At 47.4% G+C, this 18372-nt stretch overlaps 1 protein-coding gene across 1 annotated transcript in view; it reads left to right on the top strand.

The window, feature by feature from the left end:
* Positions 1 to 18372, top strand: part of LOC125435682 (CD2 associated protein) — a 133454-nt gene that overhangs the window by 49007 nt on the left and 66075 nt on the right. The gene's annotated exons all lie outside the window — the stretch shown is intronic.

Genomic DNA, 18372 nt, shown 5'->3' with positions numbered 1-18372 from the left:
AGATGGGCACCACAGCAACAGACCGGCTCCTGGATTGGCCTGCTGCTGCGGCACCCATCCAAGCCACCCCTGCCCCACCTCCTTGAAGGCTGCCTCCTGCCCTCCCCAGGGCCTGGGGAGGGCAGAAGCCAGCCTGCAGGGAGGTGGGTGGGGGAAGGGCACCCAGGAGCCGGCCTGCTGCCCCAGTGCCCATCTGAACTGCCCCCATGCCCCGCTCCTGAGGGCCTGGAGAGGGAAGGAGGCAGCTCGGATGGGCACCGCAGCTTGTCTTTAGGCGCCTCCCCCACACTGACCCAGCTCTTTCAAGTTGGGTCGGCACGAGGGGGGTGGGGGTGATTTTGTGCCCCGCCCCCTGTTGCTGCGCCCGGGGTCATTTGACCTCCCCTGCAAGCAGGGCAAGGGCCATGTTTCTGTGCATTTTCCCCCCTTACCCCCAAAAACTTGCAAGATGTAGAGAAGTGGTTCTTAAGTTGGTTAAGGAGTTCCCACTCCCTCCGCATGCTGTTTTTCCACTCCTCTGGTGGACTTTCTGCCTGCCCATCCTGCTCCATCCACCCCAAGGAGCGTTTGACTGCCATCTTTAGGGCTCACCCCAATGTCTGGTCCCACCCCCAGCCCATCCTTGTGCCCCGCCTCCACAACCTTCCTAATTCAAAGGCCATCCCACAGCTGCTGCTGCTGTCAGCCAGACTTCTTCTATGGTTTGAATATCATTTCACCCTCTCCTTCTTAAGGGGGTTGTGGCTTGGGCTCCTTTCTCATGCTTCCCTGCTGCTGAGACTCGGGGCCTGACTGCTGTTGACTCCTCCTGTGCTGGCAGGGAGACCTCCCAGGCCTCTCTCTGGTGTCTCCGCACTCCAAACCCTAACCCTAACCCTAACCCTAACCCTAACCACTGTTCAAACAAAATTCTGGAATGGCCGTGTGTGTGTGTGTGTGTGTGTGTGTGTGTGTGTGTGTGTGTGTGTGTGTGTGTGTGTGTGTGTGTGTGTGCGCGCGCGCGCTGTTAAGTCGCAGATGACTTATAGCGACCCCTGGTGGGGTTTTCAAGTGATTAAGAGGAGATGGTTTGACATAGCTTTCCTCTGCAGAGTCTTCCTTGGAGGTCTCTCTTCCAAGTCCTGACCCAGCTTAGCTTCCAAGATCTGACAAGATTGGACGATACCATTCCACACCCCCATTGGAATGAATGGTGTTATGAGGAAGGTGTGAGGAGTGCTATATAATGTCGCAAATTTCTGACAGGTGGATCCTACATCTCTGTATACTGGCAGTCACAGCACCCCAGAAACGTCACTGAATGTGATGTGGGAGGGACGTCACTGGTGAAAAATCCCCCTCCCCTCTCCTGGCAGAAAACAAAGTTTGGGTCCAGTGCTAAGCACGGGGTGGGGGTGGGGGGGTGGAGTAACTTTTCTAGTGTGCTTGCCCTCTGCAGACTGTGGGTTTTGTTTAACTACCATGTAAAGGTTACAGGAAACTTCAGAATCTCGGTGCTTCAAAGTCAGCTGCGCTCCATGTTAACCAAAGGGTGGGAGAGAGGGGAAGAGTTGCTAGATTGGTGCCTGTTCTGTGTCATGGAGACCCAAGCTAAATATTGGGGTAGATGTATGGCTGCTGCTGAAAACAGCCTTCACACCTCTATGTCCCCTTCTGTAATGGCCATTAGAACCTAGGTGTTTAGATAGAGCCCTTCGGGGGTTTGGCGGGATATAAATTTGAAAAATAAATAAATAAATAAATAAAAATATTTTAACGAGATGTTTATGAAGCTGAAACTACGTAGTGGCAGTTTGTGATGACCATCATCCCCAGGAGGATCTGCTTTGCTTCTGTGCTGTTGAACCAAATGCTGATGGAGAGACTCTCTGGTCCTCTGCAGAGCAGCAATTTGTGGGAAACGTGTGTTGCTAGAAGAGTCTTCAACACCTCCTTTGTTTATGGTCTCATGAACTGCAAATGGGCCAGGAAAAAATGCCATAATGGATTTAGCTTGGTGATTCAGCAGCGACTTCCGGAATGTTTTTTGATTCTTCGTTTCGCTGCACCATCAGAGTTGTCTGTGATTACAGATATGAAATTATCCCAAATAGATTAGAGGTAAAGTATGCCTACAACTATACAAATACAAATACAATACCTTTAATGGCATATAAAAAGTGGTAAAATGCAAATTATGTTAAAACCAATTGACTAAAATTTACACAAAGGTTTCGCCCTTGATCCAAGTGCCTTTGTTAAAAACCTGGCAACTGATTCAGTAGTGTTGGGATGATGGTCACTAAGCAAGTATGAAACTATTTCCTTGTCTGATCTCACTGAAAATTTCTTCAAGATGGCCTCGAGAAAAGGCAACCGATAGACTGCCAAATCTTTACAATGAAGGAGCACGTGTTCAGTTGTTTCGGGTAGGCCTGCTGCGCAGGAACAAGTCCTGTTCTCCTGTGGGATGCCATGATATCTGCCTCTTGTTTGGGCAGTCGGTAGCACATTAAGCCAAGCAAGCATAAAATATCTACGGAGATGTGGATTGATTAAATTACTCAGATATTTAGCCATAAAACCCGGCAATGGTGGTGAAATGCCATAAAATGTGGGAGAACAAGTTCTGCAGGCTCCAGCTGTGAGAAGCTGCCCTTCAATGTCAAGAGTACGTTGTTTCAAAACTCCGAAAGCCTGTCTTTCGTCCATCAGTAGGAGTTGGTCAAAAGATACACCTATGTTGTTTATTTGATTGATAATTTTGGTGTGCCAGGTGGAGTGGAAGTGGTCGCTTAACAGGAGATATGTCAGACTGCCCAGGAGGGCTCTAAAATGAAGGCGAAGCCAGTATTTAAACAAAGAAAGCCAAACCTGGGAAAAAATCGTCTTGGCTCCGGTTTCTAAACAAAGAACTTGGTACGTGACTGAGTTGGGAAGACCCAAAAAACAAAGATTGAACACTCTCTAATTTCTCAGCGGTTTTTGCTCCCCAGATTGGAGCTCCGTAAAGTAATTGTGGCAGTAGTTTTAACTGAAAAACTTCCATTGCGGCAGGAAAAAATTGACCGCCTCTGGTGTGAAAAAATCTGGATATTGCCAACACTTTGGTTTTACTTGTATTGAGAGTCTGGTGGATATGAGAGGTCCAGGTTAAGGAATGGTGGAAGGTGATTCCTAAATATCTGTATGAATGGACCTGTTCAATCAATGTACCGTTTATTTTCCACGCAAGCTGAGTTTTTTTGAATTCGAAAAAATCAGCACTTTGGATTTGTTGTAATTAATCGACAGGGCACTGTTTGTGCAGTACGTCGCAAAGGCTTGAAGTAGTCTTTGCAGGCCCACCTTGGACCGAGACAGTAACACAGTGTCGTCTGCATAGAGCAGTGCACATGTGGGTCTTTGTCCCAAAATGGGTGCGTGACTTTCAGTCTGAGATAAATGAGGAGCAAGGTCGTTTAAATAAAGATTGAACAGGAGAGGAGCAAGAATACAACCCTGCTTGACTCCCTTGTTAGAAACTATAGGTGAAGTTAGGCTGCCAGCACGATCACAACGAACTTGACAGGTAGTTGAGGAATACAACTGGCTTAATAAGAAACAGTAATCTCTGGTCTATTCCCAACGCTGTCAATTTTTCCCACAGCTGATTCCTGGGATAGAGTCAAATGCGCATTTCAGATCTAGGAAAGCCGCAAGGAGTTTCCCACCCTTGGGGTGGCAATATTTCTCCTCGCCAAATGATTTAAAAACCAGACAATGGTCAAGGGTGGATTTACCTGTGGCATATCCTATCTGTTCCGGCCTAGCACTGAAGAGGACCAGGCAGTGAGACGTATCATAAGGTACCTTGCGTAAAGCTTACTAGCCACTGAAAGCAAGCTTATCGGGCGATAGTTAGATGGATTTGATGGATCACCTTTTTTATGTAGAGGTACAATGATAGCTTCAGTCCAATACTTAGGGATACAGCCACTGTTATTAATTTTGGTAAACAGGGTAGCCAAAATAGGGGCCCAGAACTCCGGGAATCTTCTAAAGAGTTCAGGTGGCAGGCCATCAGGGCCTGGCGCTTTCCCTTGTTTTAGGTTAGATATAAGGGTGACCACCTCATCGCAGCTGACAGGAGGCCATTCTGGTAAATGCTTTGCTGCTCCAGTTGCACATGGAATATCCAAAAGTTCTGGATTGCAGAAAATGGCTGTAAAATGTGTCCTCCATGCTTCCACTGAAATCTGAGAACTGATGGTTGTATAGGGCTCGCCGGCACTTGAATTAATTATGCCTACAACTATACATGGCTTAGGTATTTCTTCAAGAACGAATTGAATAATGGCAGACATTCTCGTGTGGCACACCAGAACTTGTTGTCAGGACTACAACTCTCAACATGCACCAGTTCCCGCTGTCCTGGTCCCAAAGCGGGAATGTGACAGCCAACGAGAGCCAAGGGCGGGGAAGAGGTGATTGGACCACCCACCATTTCGAACCTGCAATAAATGCTGGAACTGAGGACAGGATCCTCAGTTCCAGCACCTTGTAGCTAGGGCGAGCCAAATCAATAAAGTTTTCCTTCTAAGTAAACTTTGTCGAATGGTTTCAGCCTTACACTTGTTTGTTTTTTGTCATCTGTGTGATTTTATTAATTTTGTGGGAGCCCTCTGGAATCTGGCTTTTAGTAACTAAAATATTTTACTCCACTTTTAGGGCTATCAATTATAATGTATAAATATTATTTATAATATAAATGTTATTATATTATAATATCATTCATATGCGTAATTCATAAAAATGTTGATGAAGGACAATTACAACTGATAGTAACTATACGACCTGTGTTGAAAGGCCTACGCAGTCCCGGGAAAGCAGTTTGGCAGCTGAGTTTTGCATTTACTGGGCATTTATGAGAAGTACTCTTTATAAATGTTTAGGACTGAATTTTTTTTCACATCTGCAAATTCTTAATTTTGTGCCAAGAGCTCAAATTCCACCCACAATCTATATTTTCTAATACAAAAACAAAAATGTGGGGAAATTTTTGCTTATTGAATTCTTTGTCCAAGAAATCTTACTATGAAGTGAAACAAGAATGCATTCATGAAGTAGTCTGCGGTGGGTTTAACATTTTTTGAAGGCATAAATGGTTTCAGAGGCTTTTAATCAAGTTTTTAATATTTGATAAACTTTCTGGCCCCCAGGCTGAAAAAAGGTATTTCCGCAATATTTTTAAATCAAAAATATATTTAAGATCCTTTATGTAGAGCCCTCAGAATAGTGACAATATGGCAGCCTGCATGGGAGCGGGTATAATGCAAGCAATGTCAGCAGCAGCAGCAGCATGTACTATGTCAGTGTTCAAATGAAAGAATCTATAATTTGGTCAAAGACCAAACTCATTTTATAGGCCCACTGTCCAATAACTTTACAGCTTCTGTTTGCTTAAAAAACTTCTATTAAAAATAAAATAAAGGTATCTGTTCAAAAACAAGTAGAAAATTCTGGTTTAACCCAGTTACAACCTTTTTATTTTATTTCTGTATTTATCTGATCCATTTGTGTGTGTGTGTGTGTGTTGCCAGCACACGCACAGTGGTTTACAATTCAGAACTGCCCCATGCTATACTGTACACAACATTAAAGGGAAAAGTTGCAGGAAGGGATGGGGGAATGAAATACATTCTTAGGTAACTGACTCAACTGCATCATTTTGAATAAATAAAACAGCTGCAGGAGGTATTTTTAGGGGGCAGGGCTGGACAGCTGGTGGTCTCAGGAATTCTTAATACTTTTCCTGTAGTTTTTGTTTTGTTTTACCACCAAGTCACAGCTAAGTTATGGAGACCCCACTGTGTTTTCAGGGCAAGAGAGTGTCACAGGTTGCCTCTGTGTCATTTTGATTTTGATTTGACTTTTAATTTATATACCGCCCTCCCCTGAAGGGCTCAGGGCAGTGTACAACATAGTAAATAACAACAGCATATCAATACAATAGGCATAAAGCAACAATCAATTACAACAAATCCTAACACTGGTCCAACATCTCAGGTTAACAACTCACACATATCAGAATAACAGCATCGTAACAATTTGTAACAGTATAATAACATCTTACATTTTACAGCATAATAATAACATAATAACAACATTCTAACTTCCAAAAATATCAATCCATAGTACATGAAAACCTAACAATTCCAACTAACCTCAGAATTAATAGCCAAGACAACAAAAGATGGCGACTTCCCTAGGTTCCATAACCAGGATGGTCCCTAGCACTACAAAACCCTATCCAAACTACCAGAAAACTATGAGCAGTCTAATTCTCATTGCCCCTACCAGGAGACCAGCCAACTAACCTAACTCTATGACCTCCCACAAAAACCCAATAATCAACTCAATTCCTTAAAGAGCAACGACCAGCAGCCGCCATAGTCAGTAGTTCCAATACTCCTGCAGGAGGCCACCATTGTCCCTGCCATGTTCTAGTCCTTGCAAGGGCCCTGTCAGACTCTCGAACATGGAAATAACAGAGACCGTAGGGAAGTCCAAAAGCAGTTTATTCCAGGTAATACAAAGAGTAACAGTGCAAAGCAGGATCTGAGCTAGAGAGCTCTGATCCAGGACCTATATCCTTTAACCCCCCCCCCCCGTTTCACCCCACACCAAATGTCCACTACAGTTTTTTCTATAATTACACTATAGAGCTTCAAAGAACCTGGGAACCATTCACACACCTCTTTGAAAGTAGACTGGCGCCAGGAGATTGCCAGGAAGGGAAGAGGAAAACATCTGCAAATCACACACAGCAAGACATCAAGGCATTGACAGGAATGGTCCTGACATTCTGCCCCCCTTAAGACCTCCCCCCTTTTCGGGCGATTGGGGTAAGCCCAGTGAAACTCCTTCACTAAGCGAGGGGCCCGGACATGTTCAGAATCGACCCATTCGTTGTCCCCTGCCGGGAAATGGGTCCATGCAATCAGATACTGTAGCCAACCACGATGCACCCGAGAGTCTAAGACTTCTTCCACCTCATGGTGAGGCTCGCCCCTCACCGAAACGGGCTGGCGCCGCCGGCCGAGGATGCCAGTCGTCTGGAGGAGGCGCCTTCTTGAGGAGGCTGCAATGGAAAACAGGATGTACAGACTTCAAGTTTTTAGGCAACTGCAACTCGGCTGTCACATTATTAATCACTCTAAGCACCTGAAAAGGTCCAATATACTTTCCCTCCAGTTTTCTACACCCCTGCAGTCCCCTTAAGTTCTTGGTGGACAAATACATCCAATCCCCCACCGCAAGGGTGATCATTTGCCGTTTCTTATCGCCTTGCCGCTTGTACCCCTGCTTCGCCTTCTCCAGGGCTTGCTCCATCGGTCCCCACGCCTTCCTGAAATTCCATGGGCCCCTGCTGTTCCTCCCCCAGGAATGGAAACAGCTTAGCCGACTGTCCCGAAACAACCTCAAGGGGGTCTTTCCTGTACTGCAATGCACCGCGTTGTTGTAGGCAAATTCAGCGAAAGGCAGCAGGTCAACCCAATTTTCCTGATGGAAATTAATGTAGCACTGCAAATATTGTTCAAGAGTTTTGTTCGTACGTTTACTCTGACCATTGGTCGCTGCGGGAAACGCCAACGAAAGAGCCTGTTTCGTGCCCAGCAGTTTCAGAAAGTGCCACCAGAACTGCAAAATAAACTGTCCACCCCGGTGTGATACTATTTTATCAGGGGCAGCGTGGAGCCGGTAGACGTGGGTTACAAACATGCGAGCCAACTTGCTTGCTGTCAGCAGCGATGCGCAAGGGACGAAGTTGCCTGCTTTGAAAATAAGTCCACGACCACCCAGATCACCAACTTCCCTTTGCTGGATGGTAATGAAATTCATGGAGATCACCTTCCAGGGTGCGGAGGGTGCAGGCAGGGGCTGGAGGAGGCTGGACACCTTCCCTTGCGCCCTCTTGGCCATTGCACATGTGGGGCAACCTTTTGCATAAGCCCCCCTCAATGTCCCCCACCAAAACTGTCTACGGGCCAAATGCAACGTCTTCACAAACCCAAACTGGCGTGCTGATTTTACATCATGGGAACCCTGCAAAGCTAGGAGGCATGCCGACGGAGGCACATAAAATCGATCCCCCTTCCACCAGAACTCCCCCCATTTCTCCAGGTGGTCGCCACCCTCATCCTGCGGCACCTCAAGTGCCCCCGCCCCCCTGAGGGCCTCCAGTGATGCGGACACGGCGGGGGGACTGGAGCGAAGCGCCGCCTGACTGCGGGTGACGACCGCAAAGCCCAGTTGAGAGGGGGAGAACACTGTCCCGATCAGAGCAGGGTCCTCCGGGGAAGGATCGGGCAACTGAGACAGCACGTCAGCCAAGCAATTCGTGTGAAGTTGAAACGGGAGAAAAAGTCAGCCCAACGGAGTTGCTTGGCAATGTCAGGAGGCCTGCTAGAATTGAGGATTTGCTTATGCTGCTTTCTGCAAGTTGGGGGGGTGGTGGAATGGGTTAATTGCAATACTGTCTGCCTTTTGCCTGTTTCATGTACATGCTTTCTCCTCCCAGGTGCTGGCCAAGGTCAGTGGCTGGGCATCTTCACTGTTATCTTTCTTACCGTTGCTTTTGGGCGCGCTTTCCCAGTATGGGGTGTGTGAGCTGTTTTAATTACTGGATTTTACGCAGGCAAAGTCAGTTCTGGCTTCGTCCAGGGAAGATCCTCATCCTGAATAAACTGCTGTTCTTACACATGAGTTTGTTTCAGTTTTTGGTGGACAACTTCCCCGGGGCACGAAGAACCGCCAAGTTCCTATGGTCAGTCCACACCTCGAAAGGAAGGGCCGTCCCCTCCAGCCAGTGTCGCCAGGCAGACAGAGCACAATTGATTGCCCCCGTCTCCTTGTCACCCACCATCCAGTGACACTCTGCCCCCGAAAACTTGCTGGAGAGATAGGCACAGGGATATAACCTCCCATCCTCCCCCCTCTGTAGCAGGGGGGCAGCGCCCATAGCCTTGTCTGAAGCATCAACATGTACAACAAAGGGTTTGGAGGGGTCACCATGGTGGAGGAGGCGAGCTTAAGCACCTGAAATACCGCCCTGCACTCCTGGGACCAGGGCAGCGGGGCGAAGGCTTAGTTGCCGCTGGCCCCTTCTCCTTCGTGTGCAGCAAATTAGTGAGGGGGAAGACCAGCCAGGCAAAGTCAGGTATGAAGTCCTGATAGAAATTGGCAAAGCCCAGGAACGATTGCAACTGACGCCTGGTGTGGGGTTCCTGCCACTGCAACACATCCTGCACCTTGCCCAGGTCCATCTCCAGCCCCTGGCTGGAGATCTGTTAACCCAGAAAATCAAGTCTCTCCCGATGAAAGTCACATTTGGAAAGCTTCACAAACAAGTCATTGTCGAGGAGCCGCTGTAGGACAGCTCGCACAGTCGTAACGTGCTCCTCCTCCTTCTGGGAGTAAATTAATACATCGTCCAAATAAACAACTACCCCCTTGAACAGAAAATCCTGAAGCACTTCATTTATCAAGCACATGAACGTCCCGGGGGCCCCAGATAACCTGAATGGGAGCACATGGTAGGCAAATTGGCCCAGCCGTGTGTTGAAAGCCGTTAAGTGCTCGTACCTTTTGGCGATGCGCACTTGGTAGTAGGCTTCCCGCAAGTCCAACATAGTGAAGATTTTGTCCTTCCCCAAACAACTCAGTAAGTCTTTGATCGGGGCAGTGGGTATTTGTTACATGTGGAGACTACATTCAGTCTCCAATAGTCAGTACACAGTCGAAGGGAGCTGTCCTTCCGTACAAACAGTACAGGAGCGGCAAAATCACTGGTTACCCTTTTTATGAAGCCCCATTTCAAGTTTTTGTCCACAAACTCCTGAAGTGCCTGGGCTTCTGAAGGACTCATGGGGTAAAGACGGCTTTTCGAGAGCTTAGCACCGGGTAGTAACTTGATCTTACAGTCAGTCTTGCGGTGGGGCGGTAGCTTGTCGCACTCCGTTTCCTCGAACACCCTCTGGAGGTAGGGTTGAGGGATAGCTGAGATGTCCAGCATGCTCCCAGCCACCTTGGGGGGACCCCCCTCCCGCAGGGTCGGGGGGGCGGATAGATGGTCGCCGCAAGGGGGGTTGACAAATCAGATAGTGTTGGCAGACCAGGATATATTGGGATCGTGACCCTGTAGCCAAGGCACTCCCAGCACTAGGGAATTTTTGGCCACCTTGGCAATGATGAACTGCCACTCCTCCCAGTGCCCCCCGCATCGGAGAAGGACTGGTTCCGTCCAATGCATGGCCGGTGCACCCCCTAATGTGCCCCGTTCATCTGTTCGAACAGAATGGGGCAGCGTAGGGGGACTCGCTGCAACCCCAACTGATCCACTAGGGACGGCTGCATTAGGCAGCGGGTGCACGCTGAGTCAACAAGTGCCTGCGCCTCCACACTAGTCCCACAAGTCTGATTAGACACAATCATGGAAAGAAGGAATGGGCCATTGGTTCCACTCACCCTCAGTTCCGTGCTGCGGCGGATCCTGGCAATCCCACTCTGCCGCCTCGGTGTGGGCCAAGAGGAGTTCCATGTTGGCTGTAGGAAGTGTATCTCCTTAGAAAGAACCTAGCATCGGGCGTGCCTCAGGCCAGGTCACTAATTGTTTCCTGTCAACTCCTCGCTGGACTCGGGGCCATCCGCCTCCTCGGAGACTGAACTCGCCTCGCGCGGCTCCACTTGTAGTCCCAATCCCTCCTTGAACAGGGACTTCTTCCCTGGACCCTTGGCCGCCCCGGCCTTCACAGCGCTGCTTGCGGGGACTACTGGTGGGTCGGGCACATGGCCGCTATGTGCCCCTCTCCGCCGCAACTCAGGCAAAGTCCCAGCCACCGCTGGCGGGCATAAAGCGATTCCCCCACCTTACCACCGCAAACTGAAGGATTGCCCCCCAACAGGGGATGGGGAAACTGGCAGCGAGATCTTGCATGGGGGGTCGCTCCGCTGTTTCAGTAGCTGCACTCTACGCAAACAGACCTCTGCCTCACCAGCCCTTATGTTCCACCCCACCAGGGAGGTCGGCTCCGCGGTCACCATGGCCCACTGTGCCACCTCTGGGTGAAGCCCCTCTCCAAAGAAGTGGATCTTCACCTGCTCCGGCCAGTACTGGACCACTCTGGCTAGTTGGCGGAACTCTGAGATGTACTCACTCACAGATTGGGACCCTTGCTGGATCTGCCGCAGTTGGGCACGGGCCTTCTCTTCCTCGAACGGGTCCTTGAACTGTCGCCGCAGTGCCAACGTGAAGCGGTGGAAGGAGAGCAGTTCGGGCGCCCGGCCTTTGTAAAGTCCCACATAACAGCCGGCCACCGCCCCCCCAGGAGGGCTGACACTTCATGTACTTGCTTGACCTCATCCTCATAGTCAGCGCCGTACTTTTCCATATGCGCCTGGACCTGCATGAGGAAGTAGGGTAGCATCTCCGTCGTCCCATCGAAACGGGCCTTGAAACGCCGACACCAGCGCGGGGGCTGTGGCCTGGGCGGCCCCGGCTGCCCCCTGTCTGGGGGGTGGCGGCGGCAGCTGCAGCGGATCCTGGCAATCCCACTCTGCCCCCTCGGTGTGGGCCAAGAGGAGTTCCATGTTGGCTGTAGGAAGTGCATCTCGCTCCTGCTGCCAGGCCACCGTGCCTCGCTCAGGGGCCCACGCCCCTGCCTGGACCTGGACCTGCGACCACTTGCTTTGCGTCACCGGGTCCTACTCCGAGTAAATGTCCTGGTCCATGGGTTGCATGAGCCAAGTGGACTTATGCCGCCCAGCCGCCTTGACCCCCCAGCACAGCCGCCGAGAGTAGGGCAATCCCATGTTCTCCTCACCGTTGGTGCTTCACGTGGCACCCAAGGGAGGATTGTGTAGGTCGGGGACGAGGGCATCCTTCTCCTCGTCCCCTAAGTCTGGGTCGCGGGGTATCTCGTCCTTGTCTGGAACTTGCCTCGTTCCATCATCAGGTTCGCCAGCCGGGGTCCCGCCTGTAGCTCCATCCTTGCTGGCCATGGATCCAAGTGCAGGTCAAACTGGGAGATCCTGCTAAGTGTCAGACTCTCAAACTTGGAAATAACAGAGACCGTAGGAAAGTCCAAAAGCAGTTTATTCCAGGTAATACGAAGAGTAACAATGTAGAGCAGGATCTGAGCTACAGAGCTCAGATCCAGGACCTATATCTTTTAATCCCCCCTCCCCATTTCGCCCCACACCAATCTGTTCCACGCGCAGGGCGAGCTAGGCAAGCAGAGATACAGGGTCTCAATGCGTGGATGAAAAGTTGGTGTAAGGTAGAGGGTTTCAGATTTGTCAGGAACTGGGGAACCTTTTGGGATAAGGCAGGCCTGTACAAAAGGGACGGGCTTCATCTTAACCAAAGAGGAACCAGGCTGCTGGCGCTCAACATTAAAAAGGTGGCAAAACAGCTTTTAAACTGATCCTTGGGGGAAAGCCGACAGGAGCTAAGGTGACTTCGGTTCGGAATACAGTGTCCATGGGAATGCAGACAGAGAGGGAGGTTTTTCTAAATCAACCACATACAAGCGAGGAGCATAGCAATGTGATAAGTGATAGTGTCTACAAAAGGCTAGAGGGCAAAACACATAAATCCCAGGTTAGGGACAGAGACAGAGTATACAAGTGTCTCTATGCTAATAGTAGAAGCCTTCGACCTAAAATGGGGGATCTGGAGTACAGGGTTTTGAAGGAGGACATTGATATAGTGGGCATCACAAAGACATGGTGGAATGAGGAGAACCAGTGGGATGCTGTTATCCCAGGTTACAGGCTCTACAGGAAGGATAGGACAGGGCGTATTGGGGGTGGGGTGGCCCTCTACATCAAAGAGAGCATAGTGTCACATAAAATAGACAATGCAGGGGGAGATGATTCCTCTACAGAAGCACTGTGGATATCAATACCAGGGGTGAAGCATAATTTAACATTAGGAATATATTATCATCCCCCTGAGCAAAGCGCACAAGAGGATTCTGAGATGGAAAAAGAAATTAGAGAGGCCAACAAAAGCAAAAATGTCATGGTAATGGGCAATTTTAACTATCCCCATATAAACTGGAAAAATGCATGTTCAGGTCATAGTAAGGATATGCTAGATTACTGTGACTTAGAGCAGATGGTTGTAGAACCAACCAGGGGAGAGGTGATCCTAGATCTAATTCTATGTGGGACCCAGGACCTGGTGTGGGAAGTCAGTGTTGTTGAGCCGATAGGGAACAGCAACCACAATGCTGTCAGATTCAGTATCTCTGCATGTGAACAAGTGACAACTACTAATGTAGTTACATTTGCCTTCAGAAAGGGAAGAGGGGGATAGTGCGCAGGAAGCTGAAAGGGAAAATCAAGAGAGTCAAAACTGTCCAAGATGCTTGGAGGTTATTTAAAAACACAGTAATAAAAGCTCAGCTGGGTTCCGCAGGTTAGAAAAGGCAGCACCCAGTCCAAAAGAAAGCCACCATGGTTAACAAGGGAGGTTGAGGAAATTATTAGGGAAAAAATGTATTTTAGAAAATGGAAGTCCAACTTAACTGATGAAGAATACCAGAGAGAACACAAATGGTGGCAAAAGAGAAGCAAGTTAGTTGTAAGGGAGGCAAAAAAGGATTATGAGGAACGCATGGCTGGGAACATCAAGACCAGCAACAAACAGCTCTTCAAGTACATCAAAAGCAGGAAGCCAGCTAGGGAAGCGGTAGGCCCATTAGATGATCCTACATGAAACAAAAGGTGTGCTAAAAAGATGACACAGGGAGATTGCAGAGAAGCTAAAATGAATTCTTTTGCATCTGTTCGGACTCCAAGAGGAGGTGAGGAAAAATTCCCTGCACCTGAACCAAGCTTCTTAGGGAGGCTTAATCCGAGGAACTAAGCAAAGATAGTGGTAGACAAGGAAGAAGTTCTTGGCAGCCATTGATAAACTAAATGCTACTAAACTCTGGCCCGGGATTGCATTCTATCCAAGAGTTCTTAAAGAGCTCAAGCCAACCTAAATTGCTGGATCTTTTTTTTCACTTTAATATGCAATCTTATCCCTGAAATCTGCCTCTCCATCCCTGGAAGACTGAAGATGGCCAATGTCACACCAATCTTTTAAGAAAGGGTCTAGGGGGACTCCAGGAAATTACAGGCCAGTCAGTTTGACATCTGTCCTGGTAACTTAGTAGAATCTATCATTAAAGATACAAAAATTATTAAACATGTAGAAAAGCAAGACCTGCTGAGGAAGAGTCAGCATGGCTTTTGCAGAGAGCAAGTCCACTGTCTTTACAAACTTACTAGAGTTCTTTGAGGGTGTGTAAGCAGGCATATGGATCAGAAAGGGGGAACCAGTGGACATTGTCTACTTGGATTTCCAAAGAAGCTTTTGACAAGAAGTTCCTCACCAGAGACTGTTGAGAAAACTCAGCAATGAAGGAATAAGGAATAAGAGGGAAGTCCTCCAATGGATTAAAATTGCCCTGGTTACTGGCTGTGCACCTGATGACCATCTGGACCATCTGCCAGCCCCTCCCAGAATTCGCCCCACTCCCAGGTCTTGATCGGCCAGGGGTGTGATGCCAAGACTCCCCTTATTATTAATTATTAACTATTTATTGTGGATTGCTGCTGCACTATATAGTTTTAAAGATTTGGTATTTTAACTGGGGTTATTCTTCGATTTGCCTTTTATTATGGTTGTTCTTGTTTTTAGTTGTATTTTTTACCTTCCTGAGCCTCTTCGAGGTAGGGCGAGTTTACATCAAATCGAATAAATAATAATAGTAGTAGTAGTAGTAGTAGTAGTAGTAGTAGTAGTAGTAGTAGTAGTAGTAGTAGTAGTAGTAATAATAATAATAATAATAATAATAATAATAATAATAATAATAATAATAATAATAATAATAATAATAATAATAAAAAACTGGTTGAGGAACAGGAAACAAAGGGTGGGTATAAATGGGAAGTTCTAACAATGGAGAGATGTAGGGAGTGGTGTCCCCCAAGGATCCGTTTTGGATCAGTGCTCTTTAACCTATTCATAAATGACCTGGAAGTAGAGGTGGGTAGCACGCAGGCTACAAGTTTGCGAAGATCTATACCAGGAATTATGTAGGGTTAGGTGAGAACCACAAAGCGATTTAAGAGCTCCAAGCAGACCTTTTGATAAATTAGGGGTAAGAGTGGGCTAAGAAATGGCAAATGCACAGTTCAGTGTAGCAAAATGCAAAGTGATGCACATAGGGGCCAAAAAAATCCGAAACTTCACATTACACACTACAAAGAGGTCAGTGCTATCAGGAAGAGTGACGAAATTTGGGCGTCTTAGTTGATAGTTCCATGGGAATGTCAACTCAATGCATGGCAGCTGTGAAAAGCATACTCTATGCTGGGGATAATTAGGAAAGGTGTTGATAATAAAACTGCAAGGATTGTCATGCCTTTATATAAAGCCGTGGTGTGGCCGCACTTGGGAGTACTGTGTTCAGTTCTGGTCACCACATCTCAAAAAGGATATCGAAGAGATTAAAAAAGTGCAGAGAAGGGCAATGAGGATGACTGAGGGATTGGAGCACCTTTCTTATGAAGAGAGGCTGCAGCGTTTGGGGCTCTTTAGTTTGGAGAGGAGACATCTGAGGGGGGATATGATTGAAGTCTATAAAATTATGCATGGGGTAGAAAACGTTGACAGAGAGACATTTTTCTCTCTTTCTCACAATACTAGAACCAGGGGGCATTCATTGAAAATGCTGGGGGGAAGAATTCGGACTAATAAAAGGAAACACTTCATCATGCAACGTGTGATTGGTGTTTGGAATATGCTGCCACAGGAGGGGGTGATGGCCACTAACTGGATAGCTTTAAAAAGGGCTTGGACAGATTTATGGAGGAGAAGTCGATCTATGGCTACCAATCTTGATCCTCCTTGATCTCAGATTGCAAATGCCTTAGCAGACCAGGTGCTCGGGAGCAGCAGCAGCAGAAGGCCATTGCTTTCACATCCTGCATGTGAGCTCCCAAAGGCACCTGGTGGGCCACTGCGAGTAGCAGAGTGCTGGACTAGATGGACTCTGGTCTGATCCAGCAGGCTAGATCTTATGTTCTTAACACCCATCATCCCAAAGTTGCTGAGAAAGATTTGGGCAGAGAAGGCGGACATCATTCTGGTGGCTCTATGGTGGCCAAGGAGACCATGGTTCACGTCCATTCTGCAACTTTCCAGTGCTCAGGCCCTTCGATTTCCAACGCCCATAGACATGCTGTCCCAGGAACCGATCGTACACCCCGATCCTCAGTGGTTGCCGAGTGAGCGTCTGAGCAACCGCTGGATAATTTCTGTATTTCTTTCTACTCTCAAAACTTACGAGCACTTTCTTTTTCACTTAACTAAAATTCATTTTAAAATGTTCAGAGTAGTTCTTGTACATAAAAAGCATCAAATCCCTACCAAAATCAGTCATACAACCAAACAACAACAAAAATTGCTGACACTGTAAAGCAGTAGTTCATTGCTCAGGCCCGTTCTGCACAGGCCAATAACAGCGCTCCAGACATGATAAAAACACCATTTGGGGGGAGCAGTTCACACAGGATGCGGCTACGGAGTGATGCTGCACAGCCATATTCCTCCCAAACTGTTGTATTCAAGAATCGCTAAACCATAGAGTCTTTTTGAATACAGCGACTGGGAGCTGGGAATCGATTCCATGAAGCCCACCTCCAGCAATGCCTGCTCCACCAGCAGCAACCTAGCCAGGGAGGCTGGCCAATCATTGCGTCGAGCGCCTGTGATGCCTGCGTTAGATTCATTCTGCATGGCTACGTAGCTGCACAGCCGCAACTGAAAAAGGAAAACAGGGATTGCAAGGCGTCGCCATGCAAAGCCTCGCAGCCCTGCCGAATCGCTTGCTGTCGACAGGATGCCTGGCCACGTGAACAGCCCAGGGCAGCACCGATGTCATTTACACCGACTGCAAACCACGATAATTTGCCCGTGAAGAATGGGCTCCTGACTACAGTTTGTCAAATGCCGCTGTGGTGACCTGGCATCTACAGTTTGGTACCAGATGTGCCTAGAAAGATGCTTGCCTGGCAGATTGGTGCACAGGCAAGAGACCATGATGGAGAAAGCTTAAGACAGCACCATCAACTGACTAATTTTTAATTTGAGGAATTCCTCACATTGATGGTTTGAATCCAGTGGCTTTCGAAGCAGTTGTTTTAGCTGTCTTTTGTTTTATGGCGGTATTGTAGTGGTGGGAAGTGCTGGCAAGTTCTCGGAGAACTGTGAATGGGTCAGGGTCATCCAGCAGGCTGAATGGGGAATTGAACCTGGTTCTCCAAAATACTCAAAACGCAAAAAACTCCAAACACAATAGTGCCGTGTTTCTCCGAAAATAAGACAGGGTCTTATATTAATTTTTGCACCAAAGGATACATTAGGGCTTATATCCAGGGGAGAATTTTAAAAATGGGGTTGGCTGGACGCCTTCTATTATTATTGCTATTTTTAAGGTTTTAGTAACTTATTTATAATTATATTTTATGCTGTACACCGCCCAGAGCCCCTCGGGGATGGGGCGGTATAAAAGTCCAATCAATCAATCAATCAATCAATCAATCAATCAATCAATCAATCAATATTTTTGGGTTAGGACTTATATTCGGGGAAATACATCACAATTCATTAAGGCGGGCTCTCGGCAAGCTGTTGCTTCCCCTGTCACGTGTGACACAAACTCCATCCTCACTGGCAGGGAGCACAGGGCATTATCCGTGATTCGTGATCTGTAACTACCAGTAGGGCTTATTTTTGGAGGAGGGCTTATATTTTAAGCATCCTCCAAAAATTCTAAAAAATCATGATAGGTCTTATTTTCGGGGGTAGGTCTTATTTTTGGGGAAACACGGTAACACTATTATGAAGCAGTGTGGTGTAGTGGTTAAGAGCATTAACCCTTAACCACTACACCACACTGCTTCATAATAGTGTTACCGTGTTTCCCCACTACGCCACGCTGCTCCATAGTGGCATTACTATTGTGTTTTGAGTTGTAGTAAATTGCTTAGAGTATTTTTTTAAGTTAAAAAAGCGGTAGGCCAGTTTTGTAAGCATTGAATAATCTTATTGTTTTATCGTTATAGGGAATGAGATAGAATTAGCTATTTACCGCATATACTCGTGTATAAGTCGACCCGCATATAAGTCGAGGCACCTAATTTTACCACAAAAAACTGGGAAAATGTATTGACTCGTGTATAAGTCGAGGGTGGGAAATGCAGCAGCTACTGGTAAATTTCAAAAATAAAAATAACCAATAAAATTACATTAATTGAGGCATCAGTAGGTTAAATGTTTTTGAATATTTA

Source organism: Sphaerodactylus townsendi, linkage group LG01 (assembly GCF_021028975.2).
Source record: "Sphaerodactylus townsendi isolate TG3544 linkage group LG01, MPM_Stown_v2.3, whole genome shotgun sequence".
In the NCBI taxonomy this organism is placed as follows: Eukaryota; Metazoa; Chordata; class Lepidosauria; order Squamata; family Sphaerodactylidae; genus Sphaerodactylus; species Sphaerodactylus townsendi.
This window is presented reverse-complemented; position numbering and strand designations above follow the sequence as displayed.